The sequence below is a fragment of the Phacochoerus africanus genome, chromosome 6 (genome assembly GCF_016906955.1).
Source record: "Phacochoerus africanus isolate WHEZ1 chromosome 6, ROS_Pafr_v1, whole genome shotgun sequence".
NCBI classification, from domain to species: Eukaryota; Metazoa; Chordata; class Mammalia; order Artiodactyla; family Suidae; genus Phacochoerus; species Phacochoerus africanus.
The window spans coordinates 117,308,201-117,331,970 of NC_062549.1; positions in this window are offsets into that span (position 1 = coordinate 117,308,201).

Below are 23,770 nucleotides of genomic sequence, written 5' to 3' on the forward strand. Positions count from 1 at the left end.
CCCAGCACCCACCCCCAACCCAGTGACCCTCCACCATCCACCGAGACTCCTTCCTAACCCCCAGCCAGACAACGTCAAAGGTTGACCAGACTCAAGCAATCGGCTGAATATGACTCCTGACTGTTCCTTCGAGATTTTAATTTCAGAAGTTAGTAGATTTATGCCCAAGGGTGATTTGGTGAACATTTGTTGTTGCGAAATGCTCATGAATTCTGGTAAATTGCCATGGGAAAAGTAAGAATACTGTTCCTGCACGTACATCAACCTTCAATTTATTCTAGACCTGCTTATCCGGTTTGTGTGTTATTTATATTTTTCATTTTCCTCTCTCTCAAGGTCGACCCTTTTAGCCATTTTAATGATCTCAGACCTCTCACAGTAGCATGGCAAGGAATCCATTTTACTAGTTCATAGTGAAATACTAGAGTACCGACAGAAACTTAAAACCCTAATTACTTCTTCTTTTCAGCATTTAATATGCTACATGGTGGGCGAGAAGAATAAATCATGGCTGTAATTAAAATTTGATGATTGGTGGCACTGGGGGCAATGACAAGAAGCTGTCCCTGAGGGAACACAGTGGGTCCCCGAGGCTTGACTTCTGCCATTAGAAGCCCGTTTTTCTCAATGAGGGCGGCAGCATGGGCTGCCAGCTCAGGGGGGGCAGTGGGAAAATGTGAGTGGGGAGAGATACCAACTGATTTTCCTCAAATCAGAGGGCTTAGCATGTCCAAAACTTGATGAGTCATAATCCCAAAGAGCATATTTGGGATGGTGTAACATTAAAAAAACAAACAAACAAAAAAAGATTGCTGAATCAGGAGGCACAGACAACCAGCCCAGATTCTACCCAGATCCAAACCGGTGGACAATCCTGATTTCCATACAAGGGGACATTTTTTTGTGAGCCTTTGGGGGAAATTCACAAGTGCTATTAATAGCCTTTGACCTTAGAGGTATATCACCCTCAAACAGAAGACGTTATAATTAGAAAGTACAGTCTAAGAGCTAAAGGTCAGACAAGGCTCTAAAATACTGCTTGATATCCAGGGCACTGTGCAAAAGTGCTGATGCGGGAGAAATGACTATTGATTAAATCTGGTGCTTCAAATCCCTGCTGATGCCATAAAATTTAATGGGTTACAAAGGCAATGCACAAGCCACAAGGAAAGTTATGGGAAACACAGTTTTAGGGACTCTCCTAATTAAGGCAAGTTCAAAAAACATGCACTGAATTTTTTTAAATCCCAGCCCTTAAAGATGGGATAAAAATGGCCTCTTTATTTATGATTTGCCCAATGCAGCTTTCCATCCCATCTTCTTGAAGGCAATTTACTACCCACATAAGGAACGGCCCTGGACACCTCAGGGTTGCTGTGTCTTGTCTTTACGGCCAGCAGAATGCAGGCTTGGAAAGGTTCAAGCCAAATATCCCTGCAGTCCTCAATCCGACTCCCTGCTCGGTGTTGTCAGCGTGGCCGACAGCAGCGATGGAGGGCCAGCTCGGGTCACCTCTCCCCTTTGTCACTTTCTGTGGTCACTCAAGCCTCCGAGAAGGACATTAACCGGAGGCCTTGGTCTCTTTCTGCTTGGCTCAGTGAGGAAGATGATTGTTCAGCATTTCGTGAGTGGTCTTAACAGTTCTCAGAATGTGGCAAAAGGACAACAGTTCTCAGAACATGGCAGAAGGACCACCCCACCCCTGTGATGGCAGTGCATTCACCTGAACCCCTCATTTTCACCCTCGCGCAGTGGCCAACAGTGGCCAGCGTGACCCACCCCAAACAAGCCCATGATGTCACCTTATAAACAAATGTTTTCAGTTACACAAAACAGACACCAACTAGTTTCCTTAATTAGACAAAGAATGTTCTGGAAGGAGGACACAGAGGTCAGAGGAGCAATATGCTGCCTTTGGAGAACCTGACTCAGAAAGCAGACATGGATGGAGGGAGGCAAAGAACAGCCAAGCCGGGAATACAGACGCGGTGGGCTCGGAACCCTGTTCTTGGCCCCTCATCCTGGGGCGGTGGCCCAGCTCCTCTCACCGCCACGCAGGTGGGCTCAGTCTCTTTTCACGCTCCAGATTCAAAGTCCCAGACCCAAGCATCCCTTTGGCAGAGTCCGGGTCACACGCCTGACTGGGACGGGGAGGGTAGCTGTGGGGTGGGGACATCTTCAGAAACAGGATGCGCCGCGGACACCGAGGGCCGCCAACCCGGTTGCCTGCAGCCTAAGTTCAAGTCCCTTACCTGTCACGGAAGTAAGGAGAGGGTGAGTCCCAGTTTTTCTGAGATGGTCTCATGTTTAATTTTAGAATTTTAGAATAAGTATTGGGACTTCCTTTGCTCTCAAAAGTGCCTGGGTTTTAAACATTATATGGTCACCCCCCCCCCCTTAGAAAGCTCTTCATGGAGTTCCCGTCATGGCAGAGTGGAAACGAATCCAACCAGGAGCCCCGAGGTTTCGGGTTCAATCCCTGGCCTCGCTCAGTGGGTTAAGGATCCAGTGTTGCCGTGAGCTGTGGTGTAGGTTGAAGACCCGGCTCGGATCCCACGTTGCTGTGGCTGTGGTGTAGGCCAGTGGCTAGAGTTCCAATTAGACCCCTAGCCTGGGAACCTCCATATGCGGCAGGCAAGGCCCTAAAAAGACAAAAGACAAAAGACAATAAAAAAAAGGAAAGAAAGCTCTTCATGACATGCCCCCTGCCTACCTTTCCACTGATCCATCTTTATTCTCCGGCATAACAAAGATCCTCAAATTGCTTACACACAGAATGCTATTTTTACTTCCAAATCTTTGCTCACGCTTCCTTTCTGCCTGGAATCTCCTTTCCATGACCTCCCTCGCATCCTTCAATACCCTAAAGTCTTTCTTGTGCTGTATGCGCTTCTGAGCTATCAGCTCACCTCCCCCTACCCCACTTGTAGTTTTCTATTTGTACACACATCTCTCCCTGTGCTTCCCAGATTATATGCAATCATCCATTTGGGAATCTAACTGTTCCCTTAGACTTAGAGGTCTTGTGAAGACCTGTGACCTGCTCATCTTTGCTCCATCAGGCCTAGCACCATGTGTGATGCTCTCAAAAATAAGTGATAGATGATTGAGTCATGCAAGATTGAAATAAGAGATGGGCTGGACTATTACCACAATAGGGCAAGAACCAAAAAGATGAAAGAGAAGCCAGGAAAGACACAAAGGAGAGTTGAAACAACTACCTGAGCCGACCACACAAGGCCACGGCGGCTAGCAGTCCAAATCACAGAGTCATTCTTCAGATCAAACTCGGAGCCCAAAGGGGTTCAATCTGATGGGTGGTTTGGGGCAGAGGGATGATGAAAGGTAGAGAAATGATGTTTCGAGTCGATTTGTTAGATTTCAGAGCAAGACCCAATCAGGCTTTGAGAATATAGTAGGCAGGTCCAGGCTCTCCCGAGTCCAGGTGGAGTGTCAGCCCCAGAGTGGGTCCTGGCGTGCAGTCCACAGACAGGCCACACGGCTGGGGGAGGTGAAGGCAACCTTAGGCCTGGAAGATTCCCACATACCTCGCCTCCTCCAAAGAGAGCACGCCCACCAGAGCAAGCCTGCCTCCTGATGACCCAGCTCCATGGTCACGTCTGACTCCGGGCCCTGGACTGGCAGGGGCTTCAGGTTAAGGGGCTGCAGCAGCTGCCAGTCAGCAGGGCTGGGAAGGGGAAAGGCTGTCACCTGCAATTAATGGCACCCGCAAGCCAGGCTTTAGATAAACAAGATCTCTTTGGAGGGGGGCGGATGTACCCATATGCTTCCCTTCTGAAGAATCCAATGTGTGCGTTCTGGTCTATTACACGAAGTGTTTGTCTTCCTTCAAGGCAAAAAGGAACATCTGTCACCCAGCCTTGGACTTCATTTCCATGGTGAATACTAAACGCTCTCACACGCCGAGTCCATCACACACCACGGAAAGCTCACAGGCCAGAACAGCAAGAGAAGCCCCGCAGAGCCACCCCTTCAAAGTTCAAAATGGGCCACCGGGTGTCCCCAGTCTGTGTCCTCTGTCCAGCACGTAAAAGTGAACTCTATTCCCCTGTTATTTTGCCCTGTGGGCTTCTCCAGGAACAAATGAGTGCTTTTTCTCTCTCCATTCTAGCATGATTCTTGTTGCATTGAGGCCAGAGACGGACCTGGTTAGAGAACTGCAAAAGAGATATGAAAAATGGCCAGCTGAGCGTCGTGATGGATTTTGGAGTCAGACAGACCCGTGCCCTAGTCTCAGCTCCTTCTCTGTGTGCCTGTGTGCTTTTCTTTTTCCTTTTCTTTTTCTTTTTCTTCGTTTTTGGCCGCACCCAGGACATGTGGAAGTTCCCGAGCCACAGTATCAACCCAAGCCACTGTAGTGACAAGGCCAGAACCTTAACCCACTGTGCCACAAGGGGACTCCCTGTATGCTTTTCAATGAGCCACATCCCACAGCCTTTATATAACAAGACTTTGCTGTTGTGTGATTCTTAGGGGGCAGTAAACATACAGTAATTTCATGTGCAAGGGGCATGGGGCAGTACTGGTCCCTAAACCAAGTAGCTAGAGGGGAGAATGGCCCCTCTTCTATGAAGCTTTGAGCCGTGTGCATCTGTACCATCAGTACTGTTTGAAATCAAATTCCAAAGCTCAGACTCCCATTCATCCAGAACTGGGATGTCCCAATGACTAGAGCACCTAGCCTTTGTCACTTACTGAAGGTTCAATGCCCCCGATGTCTTGCTAACATTTCCAGGATGTTTTTTTTATTTTTGTCTTTTTGCCTTTTTGCCTTTTCTAGGGCCACTCCCTCAGCATATGGAGGTTCCCAGGCTAGGGGTCCAGTCAGAGCTGTAGTTGCTGGCCTACACCACAGCCACAGCAACGTGGGATCCGAGCTGCATCTGCAACCTACACCACAGCTCACCGCAACGCGGGATCCTTAACCCACTGAGCAAGGCCAGGGATTGAACCCGCAACCTCATGGTTCCTAGTAGGATTTTGTTAACCACTGAGCCACGACGGGAACTCCCCAGGATGTTTCTTTATGATTCACGGAAAGAGCACCTTTAAGCACCTCCCTAACTTTCAAAGCAAACCATCAACTCTTATTCAAAGATGGTGTCTAGTTAGGCAGAACAAGATTTTCTCACTGGCAAAATTTCATCAGCCCTGAAAAATTTTTTTCCTGCCTAGAAAATGACAGGTCATTAACTTGTCCTCTAATAAATGCCAGCAAGGCTTTCCTGTAGAAAAACCTAAAAGGGATATTCAGAGCTATATTCTAATTAATACAATTGACCTCACACAAAATACAGAAGCACATGCTGTGTGATCCTTGGTTTCCCCAATGTCATTGAAAATAGACCAAGGAGTTCCCATTGTGGTGCAGTGGAAACGAAGCCCCCTAGTATCCACAAGGATGCAGGTTTGATCCTTGGTCTCACTCAGTGGGTCAGGGATCCGGCGTTGCTGTGAGCTGTGGTGTAGGTCACAGACACAGCTTGGATCTGGCATTGCTGTGGCTGTGGCTAGGCCAGAAGCTACAGCTCCAATTCGACACCTAGCCTGGGAACCTCCACATACTGCAGGTGTGGGCCTAAAAAGAAAAAAAAAAAAAAAAGGAAAGAAAGAAAATAAACCAGTCCAAAGAGAGGCGGATTCCAAACAGCACAAGTGCGCTGGTGTATTTGATTTCTGTCCATGAGGTCTGTCTTCCCTCGCAGGCTCCCTTCTCCCCGGTCCCCGTGTCCAGGGCCACAGTCCACAGCCGTGACTGTGTACATCGGTGCCTCACACCTTTATAAAATCATGGTGCTCTTCCAGTTTGGAATTCTGGATGTTACCGAACATTCCCGTCTAGGTCACCGGGTCCTACCTTCTGAAATTTTCAGATCAAGTAACTCTCATTGCATGCTAACTCAAGTTCAACAAACTACCTTTCGAAAAGAGGTCACAGAGGACCCTCCCATCTTACCTACGCAGCCTGTCTCCTGGTAACTTCCTAAGCGTATCTCAAACCACAGAGAAATCCATTCCCAAAATACCACTGGATAATATTCACACAAGAGTTAAAATTGACCCCTCAACCTCTAATGCCCTTACCTACCAGGAAGTCAGTTCTTCTCGTTCTTAAAGACAGGACCCATTAGATCCAACTACTTCTATTTAGTAATACTGGATACCTGACAACAGCCACCAACATCACAGCTCACGGCAATGCTGGATCCTTAACCCACTGAATGACGCCAGGGATCGAACCCACTTCCTCGCGGATACTATTTGGACTGGTTTCTGCTGCGCCACCATGGGCACTCCCAACAGTGGCCTGTCTTCATCACCAGAGGAAAAGATGTCCCGAGACTAAAAGTATACTTTTATCTACTTCGGAGTCCTGTTCTATATAAGCGGAATGACTCCTGCAGGTTTGGCACCTGGAAGCCCAATCCAGGTGAGCACGAAATCCACAGGAAGCAGCGCCGGATATGTCTTAATATTCCAGCTATCCCACCTAGGGAGTTGCACACTTCAAAAACAGTTGATCGTTTGCCTTTTTTTATTTTTAAATCAGAGACTGCTTTGCTCCCTTTTTATCCATTTTTTAAATTCCTAGCACAGTAGGAGGGAAGTGTAGTTCCCAGGAGAACAAGCTAAAGCCCAGGGGCAGCCCTCAGACTGCAGAAAGCTGCACAGCACAAAGCCACCTCTCTCCAAACTGGGTTTCTGAGCGCAGGCTCTCAGCCTCTGGCAGCCCCACTGTGGCTTTGATGTTCCGCCACCTCCACCTAACTATTCCACCACCAGCTCACACTCAGGACCAACAGCTGCTTTTTGTCTTGGTCAGTTCCAGTCTTCTAAAACTCACCTCTTCGGAGTTCCTGTCATGGCGCAGTGGTTAACGAATCCGATTAAGAACCATGAGGTTGCGGGTTCAATCCCTGGCCTTGCTCAGTGGGTTAAGGATCCCGCATTGCCGTGAGCTGTGGTGTAGGCCGTAGACACGGCTCAGATCCTGCATGGCTGTGGCTCTGCCATAGGCCAGCAGCTACAGCTCCGATTAGACCCCTAGCCTGGGAACCTCCATATGCTGCGGGAGTGGCCCAAGAAATGGCAAAAAGACAAATAAAATAAAATTAAATAAATAAATAAATAAATAAAACTCACCTCCTCACCAGGGCTTTTATGTTCTGGCCTCGCCCCCAGGCTCCCTCCTCCCGACATCCTCCCTTCTCTAAGTTTCCTCTCAGGCTCCTTACAGCCCCCTCTGAACCGAGGCAGAAAGTCTTCCCAAATGTTGAGGGATTTACGGTGCTTTTTCCTCTCATCTAACTTCTATCAGTTCCCCTACAAAAGTTCCCGTGCTGGAAGCCCTTCACTGGACGAAGCTGGCCACGAAACATAAGACACTGCTGTGCACGATGGTAGGTAGGGGTCTGAGGGCATCACGGTGGTGAAGTTAGGAGAGCTGGAGGAGGAAGAGCCACAGGGACGGTCCCTTCCGTATCTCTCCATCTCCTTGTAGTCTCTTGCCGCTATCTGGACAGTTTCCTCTTATGATTTTTTTTTTTCTTGGTCTTTTTAGGGCTGCACCTGCAGCATATAGAAGTTCCCAGAGTAGGGGTCAAATTGGAGCTGCGGCTGCCTCCCTAGCCACAGCCACAGCAATACCAGATCTGAGCCTCATTTGTGACCTACACCACAACCCAGGGCTACGTCAGATCCTTAACCCACTGAGCGAGGCCAGGGATTGAACCTGCGTCATTGTGGACAGGTTTTGTTTGTTACCACTGAGCCATGATGGGAACTCCCCCTCTTATGATTACACTGTATTTTCGCTTCAGGCAGGTCTGCTCCCTTCCTTTTAAGGAGGGACTCGGGGCAGTCTCCTTCTACAGCCTCTACCCAGGCAGCTCCCCTGATCTTCGAGTACCAGCCTGGGCCCAGAGCAAGAAGGGCCCATCATCAGGAAACTCCTGAAATTCCCTCTCAGATTGCTTATCTTTTCATTCACTATTGAAATAACCCCTCTGCCGGCATCACATGTAAGCACCTGAATTTCCATATGGAAGGGCTTTAGTGGCTGCCATCTACTTTAAAAGGAAGCTAAAGAACGGGCCTTGAAGATACCTTTGCATGGAAAGTACACAGTTTGGGGTTGGAGGATATGTTCCACGTCAGTTTTTTAAATGGCACATTTTTCTAAAGAGATACACAACACTGTTTTAATTGTCCTTACCAAAGAATGGGCACTTCCTAAAGATTAAGGGGACTAAGAGGCCCACATCGGCCCTTGACACCGTTATAGTTTCAGCCTCCTCCTAGACACTCTCCATATACTCAGTGAAAAATGATTTCCTAATCTCCCCCTCCAACCCAGGGTATCTCCTCAGGGCCGAAGGCAGTGAGCCAGGCCGTGGGTACCACTGCAGTGGAGCTACTGCTGGGCCCACGTGGTCTAGTTCAGCCAGGGATGGTGTCTCTGGAAACTGGAGACTCCAGGGCTGAGTGCCTTCTTCACCTCAGCCCTCCCTTCTCCCCTGACTCAAGGCAAATCTCTGCCAAACCTCCTGAGCCATCGGAGAAGGTTGATTATGGTCCATGCATCTCACTCGGGGAAACAACTGAAGTCTTCCTGACCGTCTAGAGAATTTTTTGTACAATCTCTAATTTGTATCTTTTCTAGCTTTCTTAGGTTTGGAAATAATTGAAGGCTAAAGTAACCATCTCAATATAATCCTTACTTTCCCAGGCTTCACTGACCCTTCTTCAGGACTTCACTGAGAAAATGAGCCTTTGTCCACCCTGTTTTCACGTCCAGACGGCCTCCTTTCCTCCACAGTTCCCAATGTCTCAGGCAACCTGCTGATCACTCCTGTTTGCTGTGTTTTGGCGTTTTTTGGTTTTTTGTTTTTCTCAGTTGTTGCTATTCTTCCCTCTACCACATGGTGGCACTGTTCTCCGGCAGCTTCTTCGCTGCCCTGGGATTAAAAAATGAGGCTCCCTGTAGGGTCTTCAGAGTTGCAGGAGGGCTTCTCCCTCAATCTGGCTTTAGAGTGAATATTGCTCCTCATTAAATCCCCAAATTCAGCCCTTTCTCTCTGTTTTTATCACCCATTCCTCCAAAGACCTGGATAAGAAAATGTTTTAGAACTCTTGAGCTTCTTCAGCCTTCATTACACTTAAAAGCGCCTGATCTCCATGAAACAGGAAACAGGACCTAAGAACAGAGTCCTGGGCCTTGACTCTCCTAACCTAAAGCAAATGTTCTGGGTCCGGCTGGAGGGAGTACAGCATCTCAAGGTCCACTCTTGAGTCATTTTCCCCAAGAGCCCTTCACATAAAGAGCACCCCCTGGCAAGCCTGGGTGATGCCCCCACTCCAGGTATCCATCACATCCATAACTCTCACACCTCCTCCCCCAGCACAGAGGAGAAGACCAGGCTTTGAGGTCAGATCTGCGGCTAAACTCTAGCCCTGCCCTTACCAGTCAGTAGCCAAACGCTCCTGCTAAGGCTCAGGGACCTCAGATACAAAATGGGGGCATTATAGGCTTCATGTCCCCTTCAAGGAGATTAAACCCCAAAGCCTCTGGCCAAGTCTCACTGTAATGCCCCTTCCCCCGCCTTGACCAGCCTGGGCTGCTCACTCCCTGCTAGACAAGGAAAGTCCTCATTCCTCACCTGGCCACCATCTAACCTGTTCCCCATGCAAATAAGGTATCCTGCCCAAGACCAATCAGTAGATCAAACTGTGTCTCCACTCAGCTCCGCACTGTGGGGAATAAAGACAATTGCAGAGTGAGTCAGGCCCTCTTTTTTTTTTTTTCTTTTTTCTTTTTTGTCTTTTGTCATTTTAGGGCCACACCTGCAGTCTGTGGAGGTTCCCAGGCTAGGGGTCGAATCAGAGCTGCAGCCGCCGGCCTATACCACAGACACAGCAACCTCAGATCAGAGCCGCCTCTGTGACCTACACATCGGCTCACACCAACACCAGATCCTTAACCCACTGAGCAAGGCCAGGGATCGAACCCTCGTCTTCATGGATACTCGTCGGGTTCGTTAACCACTGAGCCATGACGGGAACTCCGAATCAGGCCCTCTTTTTTCACCTGAGCACTTCTCTCTCTCTCTGAAAATGTGTGTTCACTTTAAAAATTCGTAAAACATCCACCATTCCAAGGCTTTGCTACAGCAAGACAGGGACAGAGGAAACTGTGAAGGTATCAGGAATAACAATGCTTAAGTCGGGGATGAAATAGGTGCTGTATGCAAAGCCCCCGACAAGATACTTGGTGTATAGTAGATGCTCAATAAATGCTCGCTCCCCTTTCTTCTCTCCTAGTCCCCATGCCTGGCTCCTTCATTCTGTAATCTTTGTCCAGGACCCAGGGCCCATCAGCTGAATTTACTTCTGATATGTAGCTCTATTGCTTTACATATCTAAACAGCAGTTACCAACATGATGCACGGGAGATAAGGTTTTAGCTATAGGATTATGAAAAAGAAAAAAGACAAAACTGTTATGTTTTTTTAGGATACAATTTTACTTAAAAAGATGAAAATCCAAAATAACAGTGGCTTAAATAAGGTTGAAGTTTTTTGTCTCACAAACTGGGCGCATCTGGTAGGAGTGTCTCTTGTGGGCACCCAGGCTCCTTCTGATAGAGTTTGTTCCAGAAAGATAAAATTGCAATGTCCTCAGTCCCTGCCCTGCTGTAACAAAACATTGAAACGGTGGGCATTTTACAAAGTTATTAAAGCAAAAGGACATTTTCAGAGAGAGAGAGAGAGGGAGCATGTGTGCATATACGTGCACATGCTTGGGTTAAAAAAAAAGGCCCACCTCACTTTACAGTGGTTTTTCTATTGCCATGAGTGGAGACCTAATTTCTCCTGCCCCAGCCCCGTACTCTGTGTTTGATCTTTGTATGGGGCATATTTGACGTTCTGTTTGGTTTCGAGCAGGATACCTTATCACAGGATACCTTCCATAGAGGCGGAGTGAGGAATGGGCCACATCCCTTCCCTAGAAGGGAGTGAGCAGCCCCAGCTGGTCGAGGTGGAGGAAGGGACATTACAATGAGACGTGGCCAGAGGGTTTGGGGTTTAATCTCCTTGAAGGGGACTTGAAGCTTATAACACATCTAGCTGTCACTCACCCACCCTGGAGTATTGCACTTGCTCTGAAGTCCAATACACCTTGTCACAGGATCTGCGTTGCCATCAGAGAAAGGAAAAAGCAAGGATGGATGGCAAGCCACATCCCCTTAAGGACAAGGAAGTTTCTCAGATCATGCTTCTCTTATATTTAGAACTCAGTCATTCCCAACTCCAAGCAGCCTGGAAGGTCAGAGAGTCTGCTCAGTATCCAGTCACAAATGCTCTTTCTACCAAGAACCGAGAATAGTAGTCGAGAAAACCCAACAGTTTCTGCTAATCAGGAGTTTTTCGCTGCCAAAACAAACAGGGAAGCCAGGATAATCCATATAAGCTGAAAACTATCCAAGCTGCAAGTAACGACCCATTGATTTCAAACAAATCCATAAAGAAAATTTAACATCCGCCTAGAACGCATATGTAAACGATAAAGACTTTCAGCTAAGTCGAGGGAATACAGCCATATATGAAAACAGTAAACATTTTATCCTATAAAATCTCCGATTCTTAGAGCTGGTGAGGAGCTTCGGGGTGACTTAGTGAAAACTTTCCACTTAATGCAAGTATTCTTTCTACAGGAATCTCGACTAAAGCTATCCCAACTTTGCCAGAACATTTTCTGGGAATAGAGCCTGCAGCCTGAAGGTCCACAGTCCCTGGGATTTGGGGACAAAGGCAGAGAGAGTGAGTCTGCAAGAGACAGCGGTCAGCGCCTACAGCTGGGGCGCTCGCACAGCCACATGCAAGGCCAAGGTGTAAGCCCTCCAGCCCCAGCATCAATTAAAAGCACAAAGCACGGTAGAGGGTGAGGGATTTTCATTGGTTTCCACCTAGAGGTGACTTTTCCAAAACTATATAGTTTTCTTGCAGCATAGTTTTGAAAGACCCAGAATATAGGTTCTTGCCACAGGGAAGGCAGGTTATCTATCAAACTGGGATTCTGGTCAGGTGACCTTCGTGAGTGGCCTGCCACTCTGCTGTCCCTCACCCACACTGAAACGGGGGCAGGGCACAGGGACAGCATCTCCTTGTACTAAATCCTAAACCCTCATACAAACACCGTTTCACTCTTTCACTCCACAGGCTCAAATCGTTCTTTCCTCCAAGATCCCAGTAATAAAATACAAACTCTGAGGGAGTTAAAAAGTTGACCACTGGGCAGCAGATGAATGGGGAAATGTGCTCCATCCATACAGTGGGATAGAATTCAGTCTTTAGAAAAGGAAGTTCTGGAGTTCCCGCTGTGGCTCAGCAGTAACAAACCTAAGCATCCAGGAGGACATGGGTTCGATCCCTGGCCTCACTCAGCGGGTTAAGGATCTGGTGTTGCTGTGAGCTGTGGTGCAGGTCGCAGAGGTGGCTTGGATCCTGCGTTGCCGTGGCTGTGGTGTAGGCCAGCAGCTGAAGCTCCAATCTGACCCCTAGCCTGGGAAACTCCATATGACGTGGGTGCGGCCCTAAAAAGCCAAAAAAAGGGAAGGTCTGACATAGACTACAATGTGATGAGCCTTGAAAATATTATACTAAGTGAAATTAGCCAAAGAAAAAAGGACAAATACACAATTCACTTACGGGAAGTCCCTAGAATCGACACATCCGTAGAGACAGGATGGGAGCCCACCAGGCACTGGAAAGAGAATAGGGAGCCGTTGTTTAATGGCTACAAAGGTGCTGTTTGGGGTGATGGAGAGGTTTTGGAAACAGACAGTGGTGATGATTGCATAATATGGCAGAGTAATCAACGCCACTAAATCGTGCACATAAAAATGGTTAAAATGACACATTTCAACTTATAACTATTTTACCACATTAAGACAGTTTTGGGGTTATTTTTTGTTGTTTAAGTTTGGCCTTGGGTGTTGTGACCCTCATCCAGCTAGTGGATGTCACTGCAATGTGAAAACTTAGGGCATCAGCCGGGACTTCCAGGAGTCCCCATCAGCCAGGCAGCTCCAGGACCACCACTGGGCCTCTTCCTGCTCTCTCTGCACAGGGCAGCCCTTCTCCTCCCAGCTGCTCCCTTCAGCCTTTTTAACCCTTTGTTTCTTCTCGGAACTCTCTTTTGTCCTCCTGTGTCGAAGCTGCTCTATTTACCCCCAGTGGAAATATTCAGCTTATTCTTAAATCTTGCAAATGTTTTCAGCATCTGGGGTGGGTTATGAAATCATAGTCCTTCTCTCCTCCATCTATATCTAGCCTTTCATGATGAAAAGGAGCGTTCCAAGGTGGAGCAGGGATGGGCAATTTCTCCCCAAGAGCTTCATAACAACAACAGTAACAACAGCAGTGAAAACAATGCAGAGTCTATACTATAAAAGTTAACTTTCCTGAAAAAACAAGTTCTCACTGGCGTTTCTTACACGATTTTCCTAGTATTTGTCCTCTTCTTGACCTTCAGATGTGGTGTGATGCTCTCTTCCATCACCTTAGCATTGAGAGCATCACTTTCCTGTTGAACGTGTGACTGATGAGCGTGGGAACGAGGGAGTATCCCATTGGGGGTGGGGGCAAGGATGGAAGGAGAAAACATGAAGTCAACATGGAAGTTTCCCAAAGAAAATGGAAGGATACAGATCGAAAGTGCAGATACAAGGGTTAACTCTGGAAAGGAAGTGGGATACTTTTCTAATCTGAGAGGATGTTGGAAAGGATGAATGAGGATAGATAGAAATCTGGAGAAAGAAAAGAAGGAATGCAGGTAGCATGGTCCCCGTCATCCACTAAGCCATCTTTGAATGTCACTCTTGGCTACTTATGAATCCAAAAGTCTCCATCTTGTCAGGAAAATGTCTTGTTTTGTCTTGCTTTTTAGCACTGACTCAGTTAAGTGTATGCACCACATTACCAACAGAAGGAAAGAGGAAAAATGTATTTGGTAAAGACCAGCTCTCTACAATCTAGTGGAACAGCGAGTAGAAGGGGGAAGCGTAAAGAAATAACTTCTATTCCATCTGATAAGTTCAATGATAATGATATGAATAAACTGCTGTGGGAACATGAGAAGGGAAATGGATAACTGCCTAGAGTCAGAAACAACTTCAAGCAGATGAACCTGGCTTTGAGGTATGAGTAGGAGTTTGCCACGCAGAAGGAAATCAGACATAGTAAACCGAAAGAATAGCATTTTAAGGGCCAGGAATTAGAAGGACAGTGTGTTGAAATAAGAATAATGAAAAGCTCAGTGTAGCAAAATCATAGGTGGCCGGCCGTGCTTTGAGAGGTAATTGTTTTGCTAAGAAAACCAGAGAGTGTTTTGTGGAGGTGCTAGGACTTTAATCCCATGGACGTGGCAACATCAGCCAAGTTCTAAACACAATCAGATCTGCATTTAGGTAACTCTGGTAGCAGCGCGTTGCTGTGGCTGTGGTGTATGACAGTGGCTACAGCTCTGATTAGACCCCTAGCCTGGGAAGCTCCGTATGCCACGGGTGTAGCCCTAAAAAAGGCAAAAAGACAAAAACAAAAAACAACAATTAATTCTTCTTTTAATGTCCTTAGTATGGATGGCAATTCCTTTTTTTTCTCCCAGCTGCCCTCTCGGCAGATGGAAGTTCCTGGGCCAGGGATCAAAAAGCTGTGACCTACATCACATCTGCAGCGACACTGGATCCTTAACCCACCACCCTGGGCCGGCACCTTCATAGAGACAAGCTGGACCATTCACCCCCCTGTGCCACAGTAGGAACTCTTGCTATTCTTTTTTTTAAATAGCTTGTTGAGGCTTTCTAATTCGGAACTTCTTTTTGTGGGTGACGAATAAGGAAATAAAACAGGACCTGAGCAATTTGCTTGCTCTTTGTCAGAAACGTTCCCTGCGTGCGAGTCTCCACCATGTTAAATCAAATTGACATGGTGCTGTCCTTAGCAATTTGGGGAGTTCGGTGCATTCTTGTCCGAGGATTTCCTAGCACGGGGCTTATTGATTTAGGCCTCTTTCCTATTCAGTCTGAGCCCTGCCTCCCTCCGTGTGTCATGAATATGCTGCCTGTGGCTCCTTTCTCTGAGCTCCTCAGCACATCCTCACTGAAGTCCGTTTCTAAGAGCAAGGGCAGAGTTATGTTTCTTTAGACCCACTTGTGTTTCTTCCAAGTTAGTGTTTTTGCTAATGAAAGTAATGCGTCTCTTTCCCCAGTTTTCAGTCGGATTTCCCCAAATGCAGTGTATACGTCTGACAATAACCAGCAGCTCTAACCCTCGCAAACCCCAAGATGAGAGAAGGACTTCCTTAAATGTTCAGATCACCATCATGTACCCCTAGGTTCTCTTCTGGAATAGTTAAGCCTCAAGTCCAAGTGCATTGTATTCTCAAACGTCTGAGAGAGAAAATTACCTCCAAGACATCAATGTATTGGCTGCTTGGTGTTTGTCAAATTAGCTTTCCCAGCAGATAAGCAAAGTCTGCACTCAGCTTCACCCCCCGCTCCCCCCGCCACCCCACATCAAGTCAGTATCTGGTTTCCACGACAACTGTCAATGTCTATGGAGAAATCCTCATCTGTGTTCCTTTTGGAGGGACATGTCCCTACCCTTCCTTACAAAAATGTTGCATGTCATTTCTTTATTAATTTAACACAAGCTTTTTAAACATATGGGCTTTATTAGTTCGTTAGAGCCGCTATGGACAAAGTACCACCAACATTTATCTTTTCAGAGATCTGGAGGCTGCCAGTCTGACGTCCAGGCATGAGTAGAGTTCGTTCCTTCTGAGAGCCGTGAACTAGGGATTCTGATACATCTGAAGTCCTCGGGGGTTAGGACTTCATCGTTTGAGTTCTAAGAGACACAGTTCAGCCTGTAACTTGTACCGTGAGCCCGGCCCTGATCTCGGCCTGGGAATATAGTAACGAATGAAACAAAGTCACTGCCCTCGTGGAATTGATTCATGCTCTGGTGGGAACTGGGGAGGATGGGCAATAAGCAGTAAGTAGGTGTTGCGATGCCAGTTGGTGACATTTAGAATCTAAATAGGCCCGGAGAAGGAGGGTGACAGAGAGGGGATGGAGTTGGGAGGGTTGTGGCTCTAAATGAGGTCGCACTTCGGCAGGGACATGAATAAAGTGAGGGGCAAGCCCTGCAGGTGTACAAGACACACGCATTCCAGGCAGAGGGAACAGCCACGGCCAGGACCCGCTGCTGCAGCATGGTCAGCATAGTCAAGAAACAGGAAGAGGAGTTACCGTCATGGCGCAGCAGAGATGAATCCGACGAGGAACCATGAGGTTGCAGGTTCGATCCCTGGTCTTGCTCTGTGGGTTAAGGATCCAGTGTTGCCGTGAGCTGTGGTGTAGTTCTCAGACGTGGCTCAGATGCCATGTTGCTGTGGCTGTGGTGTAGGCCAGCATGGGTACGGCCCTCAAGAGACAAAAAAAAAAAGAAAGAAAGAAAAAAAGAAAAAGAAAAACAGGAAGGAAGAAGTCGAGTTATAGGAAAGGGGTCTGGTAAGGATCTGAACTTTGTTCCAAATAGTGTGGGAAGGAGTTTGAGGAGAGCAAGCAGAGAGAGAACTGACATGAAAAAGAAAACTGTACCAAACTCACATTTTATGAGAGCGAATGTCAACCCTTTCTAGGAAATATAAGCCATCTCTAATAATGCTTAAACAGCATTATGGTATATCTTAATGAATTAAGGATTCCTTATGGAAAAGGAATTACCCATAACCCGCCTACCTAACAGGAGGTCTAATGAGGAGCCTAATTGTCTCACTGTCTTCAATTAAACCTTGGTATAAAATACCTCTACCAAGAGGGAGTGAATTGGCTTTTTCAGAAGACTCCCCTGATGGCAAGTGTGGAATTAAACTTTGACACAATTTCTAGCCATCAATTTGTCTAAGAAGTTGCTTTCATGAAGGAAATCGTATTTACGTTTTTGAAGGATCACTCTGGGTACTGGATAACATCCTGTAGGATTTCTATTTGGGTGTATCACTTCTTCTGTTCTACCTGTTTCTTCTGCCTATTCCAGGCTCAGTTATCTTAATCGCTCTAGCTCTTTCAAAATCTAAATTCATTCTTCAGCTCCTCTGCCTCTAATGTAGTGGATTTAAATTACAAGAAGATAAATGATTACGAAGTCTCCAAAATGCCAAAGCCGGCCCCTTTCTGATACAAACTGACTTTTCTGCAGCAATAAATAAAAAGCTTCCTAAATGCTCTTTTTTTTTTTTTCTGAAGTCCCTCTTTAAAAGCTAAATTAAGTGTATATTAAGAGTCATCAATAGTTTGGAGCCTGCATAATCCATCAAAGACAACTGATTATCCCTTTTCCACTTAAAAAAAAAGAAAAAAGAAAAAAAAAGGCAAATGACGGTGTTTTACCTACATGATTTACATTTTCTGACCTGAACATGGAATTAGGAGAGTCCCTAAGGGAGTCCCAGTAAATACCAAGGAGAAACCACACTGTCAGTAGAAGTCACTTCTTATATCATCTGGTCACACTAGAGGTCCTTAGAGAAGTCAGGGCTCTTCGAGGTTTCGTTTTGAGTTTGTATATATAATGCATGAAATTGTCTCCTCATAAATGAGATACAGAAAATGCAAGGTTTTTTGTTCGTTCGTTTGTTTTTGCCTTTTAGGGCCACACCTGCGGCACATGGAGGTTCCCAGACTAGGGGTCTAACCAGAGCTACAGCTGCCGGCCTACACCACAGCCACAGCAATGCCACATCTGAGCTGCATCTGCAACCTACACCACAGCTCACGGCAACGCCGGATCCTTAACACACTGAGCAAGGCCAGGGGTTGAACCCTCATCTTCATGGATACTAGTCGGGTTCGTCTCCGCTGCACCATGATGGGAACTCTGGAAATGCAAGTTTTTAAATATTCAAATCAAATCAGATACATTTCCCCTCTCACCAGGATGGGCAAATACAATATTAGCTATTACTAGGGCTTTCTCCCTTCCCGGGGCTACCCATGGCCCCAGGTACCAGGCTGAGGCAGTTCCCTGGTTGCCATGGTTTTCAGCATCCCTCTCACCAACTTTGTTCACTGAAAGCTAAGTACCTGTGGGAGATATGAATTTATCAGCTAGTTGAGATTTTATTGAGTTATGGAACCCAAGTAAGAAATGAGCGAGAGGCAGACGGGGATGGAATAGGAAGGAAAGGCAGCAAAGAAGAGGGAGGAAAAGCAAAGGGGACAGAAAGGAGAAGTAAAATTTATTTAAAATTTTAATAGAGAATCAGTATGTGCAAAGTAAATTGCATTCAAAAGATTATTTACTGAAAGATAAAATCACATGAACATATTTTGAGTTAGAAATTATTAGTGCCACATTAAGCAACTGGGAAATTAGGGGCTTGCACTGACAGGCAGCACGTATACTAAAAATTGCAACTTGGGAATTAGTAAATAATGTCACAGTGGGGATGTATTTTCTTCCAAATGAATTGTACCATTTTTTGCTTAGGGATTCCAAGCTCTCTGTATTCAATGTTACTGCTGGTCTTTGTTAACCGAGCTTAATATTTCCAAAATGTTGTGTTATGCAACACACACAGTCCCCTTCTGTTACCAAAACTCTAAGTAAAGATCATTATAGAAAGTGCCTTCCTTTTCTTAACTGATTTTTTTTTTTATGGCCTCCCCTGAGGCATATGGAAGCTCCTGGGTCAGGGATTGAATCTGGGCCATAACCGTGGACTACGTCACCACAGCTGCAGCAATGCTGGATCCTTAACCTACTCTGCCACAGTGGGAACTCTTTGACAGATATTAATTTTGTAACTCTTATTTATGGTTAACTGTTCACAAAATCTCCTTAAGTTTGATACCATCCCTTATCATGAAGATATCATCTTCTTTTTTCTCCTTTTGCTCTCAGTCCTCAAAAATCTACAAATCACTGTGGGTTCCAGCACCTAAGTAGGAAGCACGACTTCACATGCTCCAGCCTTCCAAGAACACTCGTGTTCTCCCTCGGCAAAGTCACAATTGTGTCTCTTTGGGGTCATAAATCCATGGTGTGTAAAGGTGGGGGCTATGTGAGGTGAAGCGGTCAAGGCAAAGGTTGTTCTCCCACACAGATCACATGCAGATTGGTTGGGGTATGTGTCCACTGATACCACAAATGGAAGGATCCAGTATTTTAACATAACCTTTTTGAACGAAGTCACTTGGCAAACAACAGGTTAACTGACCTGTTCGGAAAAGTTCAGAACACTGCCTGGCTCAGCTTAGCTCACATGCTGAGCGTTTGTTTTGTTTGTTTGTTTGTTTTTCTTTTTTTTTAATATCGACTAAAGAATTAGGAACTAATTATCCATTTTCAAGTTTTAAGGTAATTGCAAAGTAGAGAGACTGAACATAATAGCTTGGTCCGTGTGCTGTCAATCACACTGGGCTTGCTGGAGCTTCAGCTGCATGGGTTCCAGGTCAAAGTGGGCTGCAAGCCTATCGCTTGCATGAACCCTCCCTTATCCCCCCTTGTTATGCTCTAGAAAGTTAAGTGGTAGATTCATTGAACTAAGATAGCGTTGATAAAAACAATAAAAACTCATTTTAAAAAATCAATAGGAATCCAGCAGGCATTTCTACTGGACATTTAAGTGAAAATTCAAATGTGACCCCAGGGGTTCTTTTTGTTTTCTTCATATTTGTTACTTAAATCCTGCATTTATAGTAACTGTGGTTACCTTAAGCTGATTTCTGGCTTGAGGTCACTTCAGCAACCCAGGCCCCCAAATTAGATCACTCCCTCAATTTACAATGACACTTGATAATCTTGTCTCATAAAATAATAGGAGATTCAAATCTCTCTTTCACTGCCATTGGCTCCCATCTGTCTTCAACTCTTTCCCAGGATAGTTGTTCATCAGAGAATTATACCATCTGGTAACCTCTCTGTAGCAGAGACATACACAAAAAACCTGGCTCTGAGAGGCTAGCAACCTATTGACTGAAGCACAATGGATGAGCTCTCTCTCCCTGGGTCCAAAACACACCCACTCTCATCACAAGAGCTCATGGCACTTTTCCTCAGCAGAGCAAAAACGCAGATCTTTGTCTGATGTGTTGGGTTTTGAGAAAATCACCCACCCATCTAAGCTTTAGTGTCTTTAAAACATTTTTTAAAAAATTTAAAAAATCATTAGGATAAATTTAAGGTATACAAAAGGCATAAAACTAGAATATAATGGCCACCTGTGAAATTATCACCGAACCTTAAAAATAGCATAACCCAGAGTTCCCTTCCTGGCACCTTGGAAACAAATCTGACTAGGAACCATTAGGTTGTGGGTTCGATCCCCAGCCTTGCTCAGTGGGTTAAGGATCTGACATTGCCATGAGCTCTGCTGTAGATCACAGACACAGCTTGGATCTGGTGTTGCTGGGCTGTGGCCCTAAAAAGCAAAAAAAAAAAAAAATCATAACCCATTGGAGTTGAAGCCTCCTGTGCAGCCCTGCCAGACAGAAGATGACCACAATCCAGGTTTGTTTTTTCTCTTTTACGTGCATCTCATTATACACTACTGAGTTTAAGCTGGTAGTGCTCTCCATGCAACAAGCCGAAAAATCAAGAGATGAGTTGCTGGGGCAAGACAGAATCCCTTCACTCAGACAGCCAGCAGACTGAGAAGAGGGTGGACTAATGTCCCAAAGAACCATTCTACCTGAGTTAGCATTCAGGCTTCCTTTATACCAAAAGGGGTCAGGGGAATTAAAGTCTGGTTCCCATCAGATTCTGGAGGGAATGCAGTGTCCTCCTTCTTGCAGCCATTCACAGGTGGACCAGGTCAGGATATTTCCCCATAAGCTAAATACTCTTTACGTGGGAGGTGAGATTCCCAGAAATGGGCCATTATGCATAACTGAAATTTATAGGCAACATCCCTTTAGTGATTAACTTGTAGTAAAAGCAACAGAATATAAATGTTACAGTAAAAGAAACAGATCCAAAATGGAGTCAGGTTTGTTCTTTCCTATTATGTATAACTTCCACAGGTGTCTATGCCAGCCAACATGTAAAAGTGCCTTGTGTAGATAAAAGTTATTATACTGCATATATCCTTTGGCAACTTGGATTTTCCCTTAGGATTGTATTTGTGAGTCATGTATTGACAAGTGTAGTTGTAACTCATTCTTTTTCACTCTTCCACAAGATCCCATTTAATTTGAATATATGACATTTTATTCATTCTCTTGTCAATGGACGTTGAAATTGTTTTCCAATTTTAGTTCTTACAATGTTGCTGTGAACATTTTTGTATTTCTCTCTTTTGCTACAACAGAGATGCTACACCAGGATGCTGACCATTTAGGGACAGATGGGTGAAGGGTGTGCCATGGACTGCTCCCTCCCACCCTCAGACTGGTCAGTTCACGGCCTGGGTTGACCACAGCTCCTTGCTAGTGCCTTGCATCCATGAGCTGCCTCACTCGTTTATGGCAGTGCATGCAGTGCACTAAGAACCATAATCCACTGCTCCCATGCTCCTTTGAGACACTGAGAATGGAAGTCAGATCTTACTGTTTACAATTACATGATTTTGTAATTACACTAAGGTAGCACTACTTTACTTCCTGGCAGTGTTTTGCTCAGACAAATTATTTGATTATTCATTGCAGAAACTTCCCACAAGACTCATCAACTCTTCAATGGAAAGCACCAGCCATCTGTGCCCTAAGAGTCTTTGAATCTCTTTCCTCAAAATCCTCACCTTGTTTCCATCCATCCTGAACCATTGTCTCATGATTCTTACCCAGTTCTAATCAAGTTCCCACAACGAACTACCTGCCTTAAACTAAAATTCCATTTCCCAATAAATTCTGATTTTGCCTTTCGCCTTCTCTAATACTGCCAAAGTTCTGTGTCAGTGGTAAACTGGAAACTAAGCATTGTCTTCCCAACAGGTTGTGTTGGTGACCTTAGGGGAGCTTGTATTTATGTTCAGAGGAATGTTAACTTTTTCAACATGTGACATGTCAGCAAAAGCTTTGAGAAGTATAGCTATAGAGTACAACCTAGGTGTGGAAAGGCTGAATCTCAGGATAAGTGCATCAACTTTACTGTATATTGGCCCACTGTATCATTTTTTTATTTTATTTTATTTTTTGCTTTTTTTTTTCCTTAGGGCTTTTTCTGCGACATATGGAAGCTTCGGGGCTAGGAGCCGAATAGGAGCTACAGCTACAGCCTATGCCACAGCCACAGCAACACCAGATCTGAGCCATGTCTGTAACCTACATCATGGCTCACAGCAACGCTGGATCCTTAACCCACTGAGCAGGCCAGGGATCAGATCCACATCCTCATGGAGATTAGCTGGGTTTGTGTCCACAGAGCCACAGGAAAACTCCAGCTCACTGTATCATTTTAAAATCTGTAAAATCAAGACGATGATTAATTTTTTTTGACCTTGAAAAAGTTTTCAGTGTCTGATTTATAACAAGAACTCCCTCTAAGAACAAAAAATACTACCCTGATTTTACACACACGTGCATGCGTGTAGTCAAACCTTACTTTGTCTTGCAAGGTAAGGTATTTTTAATTGGCTTTAATTAAGAATGAGAATAAAACATACAGAAGAAAGTTTACCTACTTAATGGCTTTCAATGCTCTGAGAAGTAGACAAAAAAAAAAAAAAAGAACCAAGCCTTCAAACCTTCTCCAGGATATCCTATAACACTCCTCTGTTCATAAGTTCTAGTGATAGGATATCTATAGCAGGAAAATCAAATACATGGCACGTGTGCCAGTGTCTCCCTCTCTCGTGCCCCTGGCAGACATTACAATGCAATCACGGCACTCATTCCACAGGACAAAGTCTATTTCCAAGTCCTTCGCAACACGCCAGCCCAGATGGCCAACACCAATCACCACGGGTGGGCACTCAAGGTAATACCTACCGAGTCCTCTTGGTTTGTCTCTGTTTCTCCAGTGCCAGCAACCTGAGTTGCCTCCCCCATTGCCCTGTCATCTCGTCCCTGAATACTCTGATGATACCCTTTTCCCATCCAGAATATTCACTTAGCTCACCTGTCTATCTTCCTCATAGCTATGTTCAAAGTTAAATTCAAGTCGGATCTCCTGCGTGAAAGGTTTGCCGGCCACTCCACATCCAGGGACCCTCTCTATTCACAAACTCTCAGAAACCTCAGCCTGCAGCCCTCCCCCGTGATTTGCCCTCCTCCGAACATAAGCGTTCTTCACAGCTTCTGTGCCTTTGCATAGGTTTTCCCGAGACCTGGCATTTCTTCTTCTCCTTCCTCAGCCTGGCCAGTGCTCACTTCGAGATTAATTTCAGATGTCACCTGCTCTTTACTTTCTGAAAGAAAATGCCTCCTTCCTCAATTGTTAGACATTCCCTTTTCCCGGCTCCCGAAGCATCCTTTGCTTCCTCCATTCTGGCAAATATCCTATTGTCATGCGGCTGTCTGATCCTCTTTCTTCCCCAAGAGACAGTGAGTCCCTTGAGGGCTGGGGTTTGCCCTCACTTCACCTGTCACAGTACCAGATGCAGGCTTAGTAATCGAGAAACGTTGGCTGAGTTGAAATGAAATAAATTTGATTTCCTTCAACTTAGAGACCTAGTCCACCTTTTCCAGGAAAATCTCAATTCCAAAAAACACTGCAGTATTTTTATAGGACATTATTCATTAATA